We start from the raw sequence: 12,694 nt of genomic DNA on the forward strand, positions 1-12,694 counted from the left end.
TGTCACACAGACAGGTTAATTAGCTACCTGCTGCCATCTGGTGGAAGAGTATTTCTCTGTTCTGCCTTTCACTATACATCACTGGTATAGACAAATGAAGACTAATTGTTTGCAGAAAATAAATTATAATTTTCGGACCAATTAACTGAAATTGGATAGTATCCCACGGTACATCCGAAGATCTCTAACGGCACACTAGTGTGCCGCGGCACAGTGGTTGAAAATCACTGCATTACTGTATAGTTGAGTTATCCCAACCTTGTGAATGTGAAGAATGGTGGGGATACACTGTGATGATTGCATTTGATAATTATGTATGAATCACTAATGTTTAAATAAATAATTCATTTTTTGCACTAATTATGGAGCCTCAAACCTCGCTCTTTCTACCTTGCACTTTGAATAATCTAATTTCACGACAGTTGGCTTAAACATACATAAATAGGGAGAAAAGAACGAACTCACCTCTTACCTGTAAAATTTGACTAAAAAATGAATCATTCTTTATTGTGACATCACATTGAGGGAACCCTATGGTATAATTATGGCTTTTCTATAACTCTCTACAGCTCTAGATTCTCTTTTCAGTGATGCTTATTAATATGCAGCTGCATCTGACAATTTGACTTCTTGTAATTTTAATGTGTTAAATGAAAACAGACACACATTTGACAATAAATATCCCAGCATCAGTATCTAAAAAAATGTGTTAGTTTTTGTGACCACTAGTGTTAAACTCAGATAATATGGTGGTCTTCCATGTCCATTTTAATATTCTCCCCCTGGTTCAACATAAACACACCCAATCATATTGGCCTTCGATTAAGTAAAGTACTGCAACTAAAACTAACATCAAGAAAGGCAGCCCTATGCATAGAACACTTCCCTCATTTTTTATCTACTTGATACACATGCTTACAGCAAAAGTACCAATGGAGAATTTTGTTAAAATGTATATATTACCATCTGTTGTGCAGAATCAGAAGTAATTATTTTACAATCAATTCCAGATTGTGTTGGCAAAGGAGTTAGAGGACATCTGCCAAACTGAGCAGCAAAGTATAAGGAGATATTGCAGAGACTTCTCAGTGCCCTGTCCAACATTCCACTGTTTTAAAAGTGGGGCAAAAGTGAAGCAAAAGTAGGTCCAAACTTTAGAAAATAAATTGGTAACATTACATATGCCATTAAATACTGTGTTTTTGCATTAAAATTGACTACTTTGATACCATACCGCTATACCAATGCAGCGATACCTGAGTAATAAAAATGCAGGGTGTATTCATTTGTGCACTTTCTTCCTCATCCAGGTCTTTTTTAATCTTTAAAAAGAGAAGACCAAAGAAGGTGGTGGGATCCTTACTACAAATACTTCTACTGTATATATTTTTTGTAAATATAAATGATAGCACAGACAAATAATCAATCAAGACATGCATAGAGACTAGCTACTTGGCTTATAGTACTTGTTAGATACACCAGCCAATATGGTAACTTACAAATTGTAACAACCAGTAAAATAGTAATGAAATTGGATTAAACGTCCTTATAAAAATAATGCAGCATTTTGGTAGAGCTATTAGTTTTTTCCTACAGAAAGTTTCCTTTGTTTCTGAGTCACGCTGATCCTTCAGAACAAAAAGTGTTAAAATGTGTTTTTACTGTAAGGTAACATTTCTTAGCCAAGATCAAGGACTATAGTTATGGATGGAGCCACTTCACTTTCAAAAGCAGTTATGCCCATGACAAATAGTATTCCTTTGATATACTATCCAATTCATGTGAAAAATAAGCCATCCCTGATGATATATTAGACTTACTTGCAGGTTACTGTATCCGCAGTACATAGTAGTGGAACACTACCTAATTTTATGTTTTATTTTCTAATAAAAGTTTAATTGCAACAAGCTGTGTATTTTTATGTCCTCTGAAATATGTAGGTTATTTTTACCAATTATAATGAATGTGACATCAATATTAACATTAAACAATGTAAATAAATAAAATGTTAAAAAGAGATTTCCCACCCCGCAGTTTTAGCTATTATTCTTTGAAAGAGAAGCATTTATTTTTTACTAGTTGAAAGCAATTACAGTATTTATACAGCAGCAAGAGTATCTAGAATGAACATTTCTTCTCCTTGGTAGAGCTGAAATCTACACTGCAAAGGCTCTGTTGTTTAACAAGAGAATATAACTGCAGTGCTGTATATTTCCTTATCTGCAGCAGCAATTCCTGTAAACTGGCAGTTAAAACTTTGTTACTCATCTATAATAAAATGTCTTTATGCCCAATACTATTTACCGGTGGTGCTTAATGAAGACTAAAAAAAAATCTCAATAAAAGTCCAAGAAATGTTATACTGCAAACAATGCGCTAGACTTTTGTAAATGAAAATATAATTTGTTTGGAAAACAGAAAAATTATTCCTTTATAACGTACAGCTAAAAGGGCTGATCTACTAAATAAGGTGATAGTTCATGTAGCCCGGAGAAGCTCTACTCACTTCTGTTTTACAATTATGTACAAGGTTAATTCATACTTTTTAATTTTCCATTGGGCATGACTGGGTTTTTCAAATGAACAGAGCTTTATTGGAATAAACTCTAGTGATTCAAAAATATAAATCAAGCTTTCCTTTATCTCTTTAGGCTACATTGCTACACATTATATACTATACACAAAAAAACATTAACTCATTTCAGTGATTTTTGTTCTTAGTTTTAACCTCCCTGGTGGTCTCATTATGTCAGTATTTTTTAAGTCAAAAGCGGTACATTGTTTTGCATTGAAAATTGTTGTTTAATATTGTAGGCCTGATATTCCTAGGAATAACTCCCAGGTATGATAAAGTTTGAAACACAAATCATAAATTATATTATAATAAATAATTATAAATAATACATATAAAAAATAATAAAATAATATAATAACATTACATTTAATTTATTCAAATTTAATCAATAACACTGAAATTTGTCTAAACAAGGGTGCCATATTATTGAAAAATTAGTGGACACTGCATATTGATCTAGTTGACATCCCGGGTATGATACATTTTTAATTATGGGACTGCACAAAGTTTGACGTCACAATCAGGACAGTAGAACCTGGTTTCCTTTCTGATCTCCCTTCTACTGTCATCTCTCTTTGAGCAACAAACCACGCACATCCTTGTAGGTACTGCCTTTTTCTCGGTTGATGGGATGTAGTCCCTGAAGTGACGACCAGGTCAGGCATTCCGGGTTGACAACTGCAACAGCTCGAGGTCCAGGTCTATTCACAGCCATTGATGGTGTTTGGTGGTTCATGACAATACCTTGGGAAACTTTCCAAATTATGTCAGAATGACTCACAGGCCTGTCACTCTTTTGTTTGAAGAGAATGTAGACATTCCTCAAGCATTGAGCAAGATGCCTGAAGATCTTCTTGTAGTACTTTTTTTGATGTTTGCTACCCTCATTGCTGGGTAGAATGTCATTGCTTGATCAGCTCCGTCTACACCTCACATGGTGTTATTGTAGTCTATCACTACTTGTGGCTTCATGATTTCTTTCCCATCTTTTGTGCATACCATAACATTGGAGGCAATATGGACTGTATTACTTCATCTTTCTTGTCAATCAATCACAGAGCCATAATTTTGCCTTTCTGACAGGCAAACATTTTTCTTGTCTTCAGATTCAAACATTGATGGCATGTTGCGCCGGTTAGCCCTAACGGTTCCATAGGTATCTGTTTTGTGTTGCAGAAGATGTTGCCATTCCATAATTGCTGTATTTTGGATTAAATGTTGTTCCCTTTCCAGTGTATAAGACTTAGTTCCAAATGTAGCCAGTTGACGATTTACACAGCATCGTGTTCTATTTGATGCAATATATTGCACCCAGCTAAGCTTTCCTATGTAGGCCATTGGACTTTTATCTATGCTGATGCTTTCTGGCACATTGGTCTGCTGGAAATTTTTTAGAATCATTTGAGATACTTCCCAAATATTCTTGAATTTTGGTGCAGGATGAGTAGTTTCATCAAATTCTTTGTAGTTTGGGAAGTGTAAATATTTTATGATCAGAGTAAACCTGTACTGTGCCAAAGAATGGAGTGGCAAGTAATTTATTGGTATACCACTTCTGCAGGGGTTTGCCCACCACACCCTGAAGTATCAATAAGCCCAGAAATAGCCAAATGACATCTTTGGTCACTGATTCCCACTTTCTGCCTGTTGCAAACCTCAGGTGTGAAACATTTAATTGTTGTTCAGCGTACCTGTTAGTCTCAACAACTGTTTTTTCAATAACATCATCAGTCAGAAACAATTGTAGGTATGCCAAGAGGTTCTTGCTTTTAGCATCTATTTTCATACCAGGTGCTCCAGTAAATGGGAACCTTAGGGGCACTGTCTGATCCTTACAAAGGTCAATAGAGCACCAAGTTCGCACATCAATGACCTCAAGCTCAGATTCCTCACTCTGTTCACTTTCACTGTCTGATGACAAGTTTCCTGGGGAATCACTAGCGCTCGATTCCACAAGTGATTCTAAATCACTATCGCTGTTTTCTAGCTGTTCAAAAACAGCTTTTGCGCTGGAGAGACACCTTTTGGAAGCCATGCCTGTGGTCAAATCTCCAGTCAGAAGTCAGGCACGTGTTCAAGGTCAGAGACACTTTCAAAAAAGGAAATGAGGGAAAGGTCAGGAAAAAATCAGACAAAGGTTACCTGGCTAACATCTTTCCACTAAGTGAGAGAACATACCCTACAGCAGTGAAGGCAAACCTATGGCACGCATGCCAGAGGGGGCACTTAGAGGCTTCTCTGTGGGAATGCGCTCCCCACCTGGCTCACCTCCCATTGGCGGTTTCTTTGTCAGCCTGTGCTGGCTGCAGAATTTCCTTTCTCCTTCTCCGGAGTCATCAGTTAACCCTTAGAATACCGGGCTGTGGGGAGTACAGGCAGCTGAAGGGTGAAAGTACAGGGGGGGAGAGGGAGGGGTAGCCAGACAAGACAAGGGGGATGGGGATTTTGTATTGCTCTGTCCTAGTTATGAGAAGTACAGTATGAAAGCTGAAGACAATGAACAGAGCTGCACAGCCGAGGTACAGGAGTACCAGTCTGTTATACCCAGTCAGGACCAGGTGAAGACAAAGCTTGTGGTAGAAGGTAAGTGCCTGTTGAATGTAATGGAAACCCTGAAACTGTGTGTTACTGTCCCCAGTTGTGTGCAATGTGCTACATTGCTATACAATTGGCATGTGTGTAGTAAAACTCCCTTATTTCCAGTAATGTTAGATATAAATTAGTGGGGGCAATATCTTGTTTTATACGGTTCTTTGGTAAAAAAAACAAAAAAACATCAAATCATTCAGTTCCATTGTATTATACATCAATGAGCACTTTGTGCCAGGGAAAGCAGCAAAACTTTGATGATGTTCTCAAAGATGTCACAAAAATGGTGAATTACATCATGACTCGTATTCTGAATTTTCAACAGTTTCAAGCACTTCTGGAGGAGGTTCAGGAACAGTATAATTGTTTACTTATGTTCAATAAAGTCGGGTGTCTGAGCACAAGACAAGTCCTGGAGAGATTTGTAGCCTGCATGGATGAAATTAGGCTGTTCATGAATAAAAAAAGGGCCAGAATATCCACAGCTCACTGATATGGCCTGGCTTACCAGCCTCATGTTTTTTACAGATTTTACACTACACCTCAATGTACTGAACAAACAACTACAAGGTGTAGGGGAAACAGCAGAAAGGATGTTTTGTGATATCAAAACATTTGAGAGAAAACTGCAGGTTTTTGAAAGAGACATTGAAAGTGGGCCGCTGAAATATTTTCCAAATCTAAAAGTAAATTTAGAAAATTCTACATTTGCAGAAAATCCTATCAGGGAATCTACAAGGAATTATCTAGCATTATTGCAGCTGCAAAGGTGAACAGTTTTTTACAGTTTTGTAAGATGGAGACAACCCTGTGTGAAACACTAGAGAAGATAGAAGAGATGCCAAATGACAGCACAGTTAGTTCTTAAAATGAAATCCTTAAAGTGTGGAATTCTTTGCCAAAAAATTTTAAGTCAATGAAAGAACTTGGGATTGCTTTCCTTACTTTGGATCATTTTATGCTTGTGAGCAGCTGTTTTCAGCTTTGAGTTATATCAAATCTGACACTAGAAACAGACAGATTACCTGAGTGCTGCATATGTTGCTCTCAAACTTACAAAGTATGAGCCATGGATAGAAAAATTATCAGCATGCATACAAAATATCAGATTCATTGTTCAAAAGCACAACAAATGCAAACTTTTACCTCACTTAAAAAGTTGTTTGTATCATTGAAAGATCTGATATTGTGTTTTTCCTTGAAGACAAAAGATGTTAATGTATGAGTTGTTTTTTTCTAAACTAAAACCTCAGAATTCAGGTTAAATTGCTGTGTTGGCACTTTGCGATAAATACTTGGGTTTTTGGGTTGCAGTTTGGGCACTCGGTCTCTAAATAGTACACCATCACTGTCCTACAGCATCTAGTAGTTATTAGTTATGCCAGCCCCAAAATATATATAATATATAAGAAATTGAAAAGAAGAAAAGACAGCTGGGGTGTCTTGCCGAAAACTTTAAAATGTATTAATAATGTACTGCATAATAGGGTGCATCTCTCACAAATGTTATAGTCAATATTGTGTAATTAATAAAAGGGCAGCCTCAAAGGAAAACAGGGGTTGATGCCTATCACCTACACAAAGACTTTCTATATGATTGCTAATGTGCAGAAGGATACGTCTCAATGCCGACATGTTTCGCAGACAGGCTTCCTCAGGGGATATATTGGTATCGCAACAGAAATCTATGAAGACAATCATAAGTATGTAATATCATGTCAAACAATACCAAAAGAATAATACCCAGATATAAAGGATATATCGTTTTCTGGTTTGTAGATTACAAGTATTTACACAAGTTACATGATGTGTAAATCAAATAATATAAAATGGTTTGGAAATAAACAGATACAATTATAAATATGATCTCAATTATTACTTAAAATTTAGGTTTAATATTCAAGGATAGAAAGAGTCATAATACTTATAAGGCAAATATAAAAACTTACTAGGCAAATATATTCAATTAGCTAGGTATGCTATTAAATATATAGAGCGCTAGGAGAGAGTTTAGAATTGCTTGAACGTATGTTCAATTTCACGAAAAGTATAGCGTAATAATATAAGGAAAAGAGCACAACGTAACTCAAAAGAGAGTTACAGAGGGACAATGGTCTTACGATATATCAGGCAGCACACGCAGTCTGCAGTCAGGGCAAGAGTGAGTTGATGCCTATCCCAGCCTGAAATAGGCTGGTGACCGTCATCTCTTGGTGAGATCTGCACATGCATGAGGTGTCACGCAAGCATGGTATGCGAGGGGTATGTAGAATGGAAGGGATAACAATGAAAACGCCCATTATGAAGCAGGCTGTCATAATGAGTTAAAGAGTAATCTTTAAGTATTGGATGTGATAAATAAATTGGAACTGATGTGAGCATGTAAATAAATATAGATGGTAATTGGGCAGAATAGAAAAAAGGTACTGTGATCATTGACTCTAAAATGACGGGAAGATGGCTCAAAAATATACAAAAGACTGTATAAAGAGTAATATGAAAGTTACATAACAAAGAAGCATTATAGTGATAAACAAATTTATAAAGTAAATGACGAGTGTGCCCTAACAGAATATAATTCTCTGATTAAATAATGTGTATTTATACAAGTGCAAAAACATGAACAGTCAAGATACCAAGTGATCAAGAGATATGAATACTTTGATGTATCCAATCTAGGGGTGAAATAATACAACATAAAGATTATGTGTAACAGTTCATAGAGACATTTTCTTACATTTAATAGCATTTAAGCATTAGCATTTAATACATGTACCAGGAAAAAATTTACAAATTACACTCAGGTATAGCAACATTTTTAAGCGCAGAGAGGATAATTAATGATGGTAATTCGGACAATAGTTGATAGATTTTTCCAAAAAAATCAGAAATTCTATGCTGTAAAACAAGTGTTAAAAATACAAATGTAAAGGTGGTTTTAAAGTTGAACATTAACCAACTTGTTACGTGTCCAAAATACAATAATTAGTATATATCAATAGATATCAGATGTAGTAAATATGTTACTAAAAATTAAAAAGTATTATAGAGTGGAGATTCAGGTGTTTCTTCAAATTCGGGAACAGATAGTAGTCTGAAAGGGCCAGGTCAGGTGAGTAGGGGGGATGGTGGACCAATTATTGTTTGACATGATATTACATACCTGTTATTGTCTTCATAGAGTTCTGTTGCGATCCCAATATATTCCCTGAGAAAGCCTGTTGGTGAAATGCATCGGGATTGAGATGTATCATTCTTCACTTTAGCAAATATATACTCTTTATAGTCTTTTTATAGGTGATAGCCATCAACCCCTGTTTTCCTTTGGGGCTGCCTTTTTATATATGACACAATATTCACAATAAAATTTGTATGAGATGCATCTGATTATGTTGTACATTAATAATAAAATTTAAAGTTTGCCCCAAGAAACCCAAGCTGTCTTTTCTTCTTTTCAATTTCTTATATATATTTTTTTTATATATTTCCCAATTACCCATATATGTTAGTTAGGCATCTAGTTAGGCAATACTACCTAGATGTCTGTTATACCACTTTTAAGAATGGAGTACTGACAGGTGGCAGCAGCAACAGCAGGAGGAGGAGGCGGTGGGCCCTGAGACGGATCGTGGACAGAATTGGTAACTGGCATCTAGAGATGGGTACTGGGCAGGCGGCAGCAGTAACAGCATGAGGAGGAGGCGGTGGGCCCTGAGACGGAGCAAGGATAGCATTAGAGGTTGAGGCCATCACCTATATGGACAGTGAAGAAGCTGTAGCTATTGGAGACATGAATGGATGAACGAGATTCCAATCTGTCCCTACCTACTATGTAGCGAAATCACGTGAAAGGGAACAGGCTTGGTGGAATCAGCGGGAAAATACATACATTTTTTATCATTTGTGGATATCTAGCAGATGCTATCACAGGTAAATATCTGTATTTGTTTCAGATAAATACATACATTTTTATGAGTTTTAGGATACATACCAAGTGCTATAAGAATAAAATATCTGTCATTTTTGAAGAGAAATATATAATTTTTTTTGGTCCTTTGGATAGATACCAAGTGCTATCAGAATTAAATATCTGTACTGTTTGGGGAAAAATACAAACAATGTTTTGGCTTTGGGGATATATAGCAAAGCGGGATCAGAATTAAACATCTGTATTTTACGTAGAGAAATTTAGAATTTTTTATGGTCTTTTGGATAGATACCAAGTGCTATCAGAATTAATTATCTATTTTTGGGAGAGAAATACAGACATTTTTATGGCTTTGGGTATAGATAGCAAAGTGGGATCAGAATTAAATATTAGTATTTTTTGGAGGGAAATACCGAAAGTTTGATGTTTTTTGTGATAGATTGCAAGAGGTATCCTAAATCATAATACCTCTTTCAATCTATCACAAAAGCCAGTAAAATTTCTATATTTATTCATAAAAAATACAGATATTTAATTATGATACCTTTTTCAATCTATCCAAAAACAAAACAGAAAAATGTATTTCTGTAAAAAAAAAAAATACAGATATTTAATTCTGATGCCACTTGCTATTCATCAAAAAAGCCATAAAAATTTCTGTATTTCTCTCCAAAAAATACAGATATTTAATTATGATACATCTTGCAATCTATCAAAAAAAACTGAAAAATGTCTGTAATATTTCATTCTGATAGCACTTGCTATCTATCAAAAAATACAGAATTTTTTTTTGTATTTCTGTAAAAAATACAGATATTTCATTATGATACCACTTGCTATCTATCAAAAAATCCAGAAAAAATTCTGTATTTCTCTAAAAAAACAAAATACAGATATTTCATTCTGATACCACTTGCTATCTATCAAAAATCCAATTTAGGTAATTCTCTCCAAAAAATACAGATAATTAATTATGATACCTCTTGCAATCTATCAAAATAAACAGAAAAAATTCTGTAATTCTTTAAAAAAAAAATACAGGTATTTAATTCTGATACTTACTATCAAAAAAGCCATACAAATTTCTGTATTTCTCTCAAAAAATACAGATTTTTTTATGATAACTCTTGCAATCTATAAAAATAAACAGAAAAATGTCTGTATTTCTGTCCAAAAAATACAAATATTTCATTCTGATACCACTTGCTATCAAAAAAGCCATAAACATTTCTTTTAAAAAAATATAGATAATTAATTATGATACCTTTTGCAATCTATCAAAATAAACAGAAACATTTATGTATTTCTGTAAAAAAAACAATACAAATATTTCATTATGATACCACTTGCTATCTATCAAAAAGTCCAGAAAAATTTCTTTATTTCTCTTAAAAAATACTGATATTTTATTCTGATACCACTTGCTATCTATAAAAAAAAAACATAAAAATGTCTGTATTTCTCTCCAAAAAATACAGATATTTAATTATGATAACTCCTTCAATCTATCAAAATAAACAGAAAAATTTCTGTATTACTGTAAAAAAAATACAGCTATTTAATTCTGATACCACTTGCTATCCATAAAAATAGCCATAAAAATTTCTGTATTTTTCTCTAAAAATACAGATGTTTAATTATGATACTTCTTGCAATCTATCAAAATAAACATAATAATTTCGGTATTTCTGTAAAACAATTACAGATATTTAACTCTGATACCACTTGCTATATATCAAAATAGCCATAAAAATGTCTGTATTTCTCTACAAAAAATATAAATATTTAATTATGATACCGCTTGCAATCTATCAAAAGAACCCAGAAAATGATCTGTATATCTGTAAACAAAATTCAGATATTTTATTCTAATTCTACTTGCTATCTATCAAAAATCCAATTTAGGTATTTCTCTCCAAAAAATACAGATTATTAATTATGATACCTCCTGCAATCTATCAAAATAAACAGAAAAAATTCTGTATTTCTTTTTTAAAAAGAATACAGGTATTTAATTCTGATACCACTTACTATCAAAAAAAGCCATACAAATTTCTGTATTTCTGATATTGTGCAATTAAAATTGGGGCACTTGCAACTGGAATACATGGTTTCCCCTCTTTGCAGATAAGACCTGTATTAGGGTCTTGTACTGCACCTACCGACTGCCATTCTAACTTGTCACTACTTGTAGCCAAATCCTGGAGGCTTAGCAATAGATTGTCGGTAAGGGTAATTTCTGGAACTAGGGAGGGCATTTGAACTGTTGCTGCCTGTTTAATAGTGGCCTCCTTTGCTGTCTTGTCAGCTAGGGCATTTCTTTAGCTATGTCCATTTGGAGGCCAGTATGTGCTTTACGATGGATAATAGCGACTTTGCTTGGTAATTGGATGGCGGCTAGGAGATCATGTACTAGGGTGGAATGTGAGATTTGCTTCCCATCTGCAGCTATGAAGCCTCTTCTCTGCCAGATTACCCCATGATCGTCTACAACCCCAAAGGCATATTTGGAATCAGTGTATATAATTACATCTCTTCCCTCAAAAAAACAACAAGCTCTAGTGAGGGCAATCAGTTCAGCTGCTTGGGCTAACTGAAAAGGTAAAGGATTCGATTGTAGAATAACATCAGGGAGTTGAACCACAGCGTATCCCACATGATAAGTGTTGTCATTAGGGCGGGAACAAGATCCATCCACAAAAATATCAGGTGCTCTTTCAATGGGTGTGGACTGTAAGTCAGGTCTAGGTGAGGTGTGTTCATGTATGAGTTTAGTACATTCGTGGGGAGGAGGCAAATCATCCTGCTCTCCCTTATATCCAAGTAGGGCATTTAGTATAGCCATTGGACTGAATGTGGGTGCTGAGTATTTATTATGAAGTTGAGGAATAGATAGCAACAAAACTTCATATCCACTCAGTCTTTAGTCTTTTTGTACCGGAACCACTTTTGAGAAAAAAGCAACAGGGTGGAATTTGCCTCCATGTTCTTGCGCTAGAACTCCCGCCATGGTTTTACAATTGTCCCTGGCAAAAAAGGGCAACATCACTCCATAGTCGGGTAGGCCCAGGCTGCTTTCAGAAACCGTTGCACATTTTAAATGACTAATAGCTTGTAACATTTCATCAGATCATTTAATGAAATCAGGCATATCAGTCTTAGTGGCTTGTCTACTACTATTGTCATAGTAGGAACAATCAGCTATCCATTGGCGGCAGTAACCAATCATGCCAAGAAAGGTTAGCATATGTTTCTTGGTTTGTGGGCGGGGCAGACCCAGTACGGCAGTAATTCTGGCATGGCTGATTATCCTCTCACCTTTACTGAGAACAAAACCCAAATAATCAACACTTTCCTTACACCATTGTAATTTTTTACTTGAAACTTTGTGACCACATTCACACAACCACAGTAATAAACTAACACAGTCTGCCTGGCAGGCCTCCCAAGTAGAACCACATATGAGGAGATCGTCCACATATTGTAGAAGGACAGAACCATGAGGGGCAGTCCAAGGGCCCAGTGTAGCTTGGAGGACAATGGAGTAGACTACCGGGGAGTCTACATAACCCTGATGCATTCTACACCAAGTATACTGGCGA

General features: G+C 35.3%; 1 long non-coding RNA gene across 1 annotated transcript; it reads left to right on the plus strand.

Annotated features, from left to right (window-relative positions):
• Positions 1 to 881: 881 nt before the first annotated feature.
• Positions 882 to 1,907, plus strand: LOC140344457 (uncharacterized). Its single transcript, XR_011923567.1, has 2 exons — positions 882 to 1,141; positions 1,311 to 1,907. It is a non-coding gene; the product is annotated as an uncharacterized lncRNA (long non-coding RNA).
• Positions 1,908 to 12,694: the final 10,787 nt, after the last annotated feature.

Source organism: Pyxicephalus adspersus, chromosome Z, assembly GCF_032062135.1.
Source record: "Pyxicephalus adspersus chromosome Z, UCB_Pads_2.0, whole genome shotgun sequence".
In the NCBI taxonomy this organism is placed as follows: domain Eukaryota; kingdom Metazoa; phylum Chordata; class Amphibia; order Anura; family Pyxicephalidae; genus Pyxicephalus; species Pyxicephalus adspersus.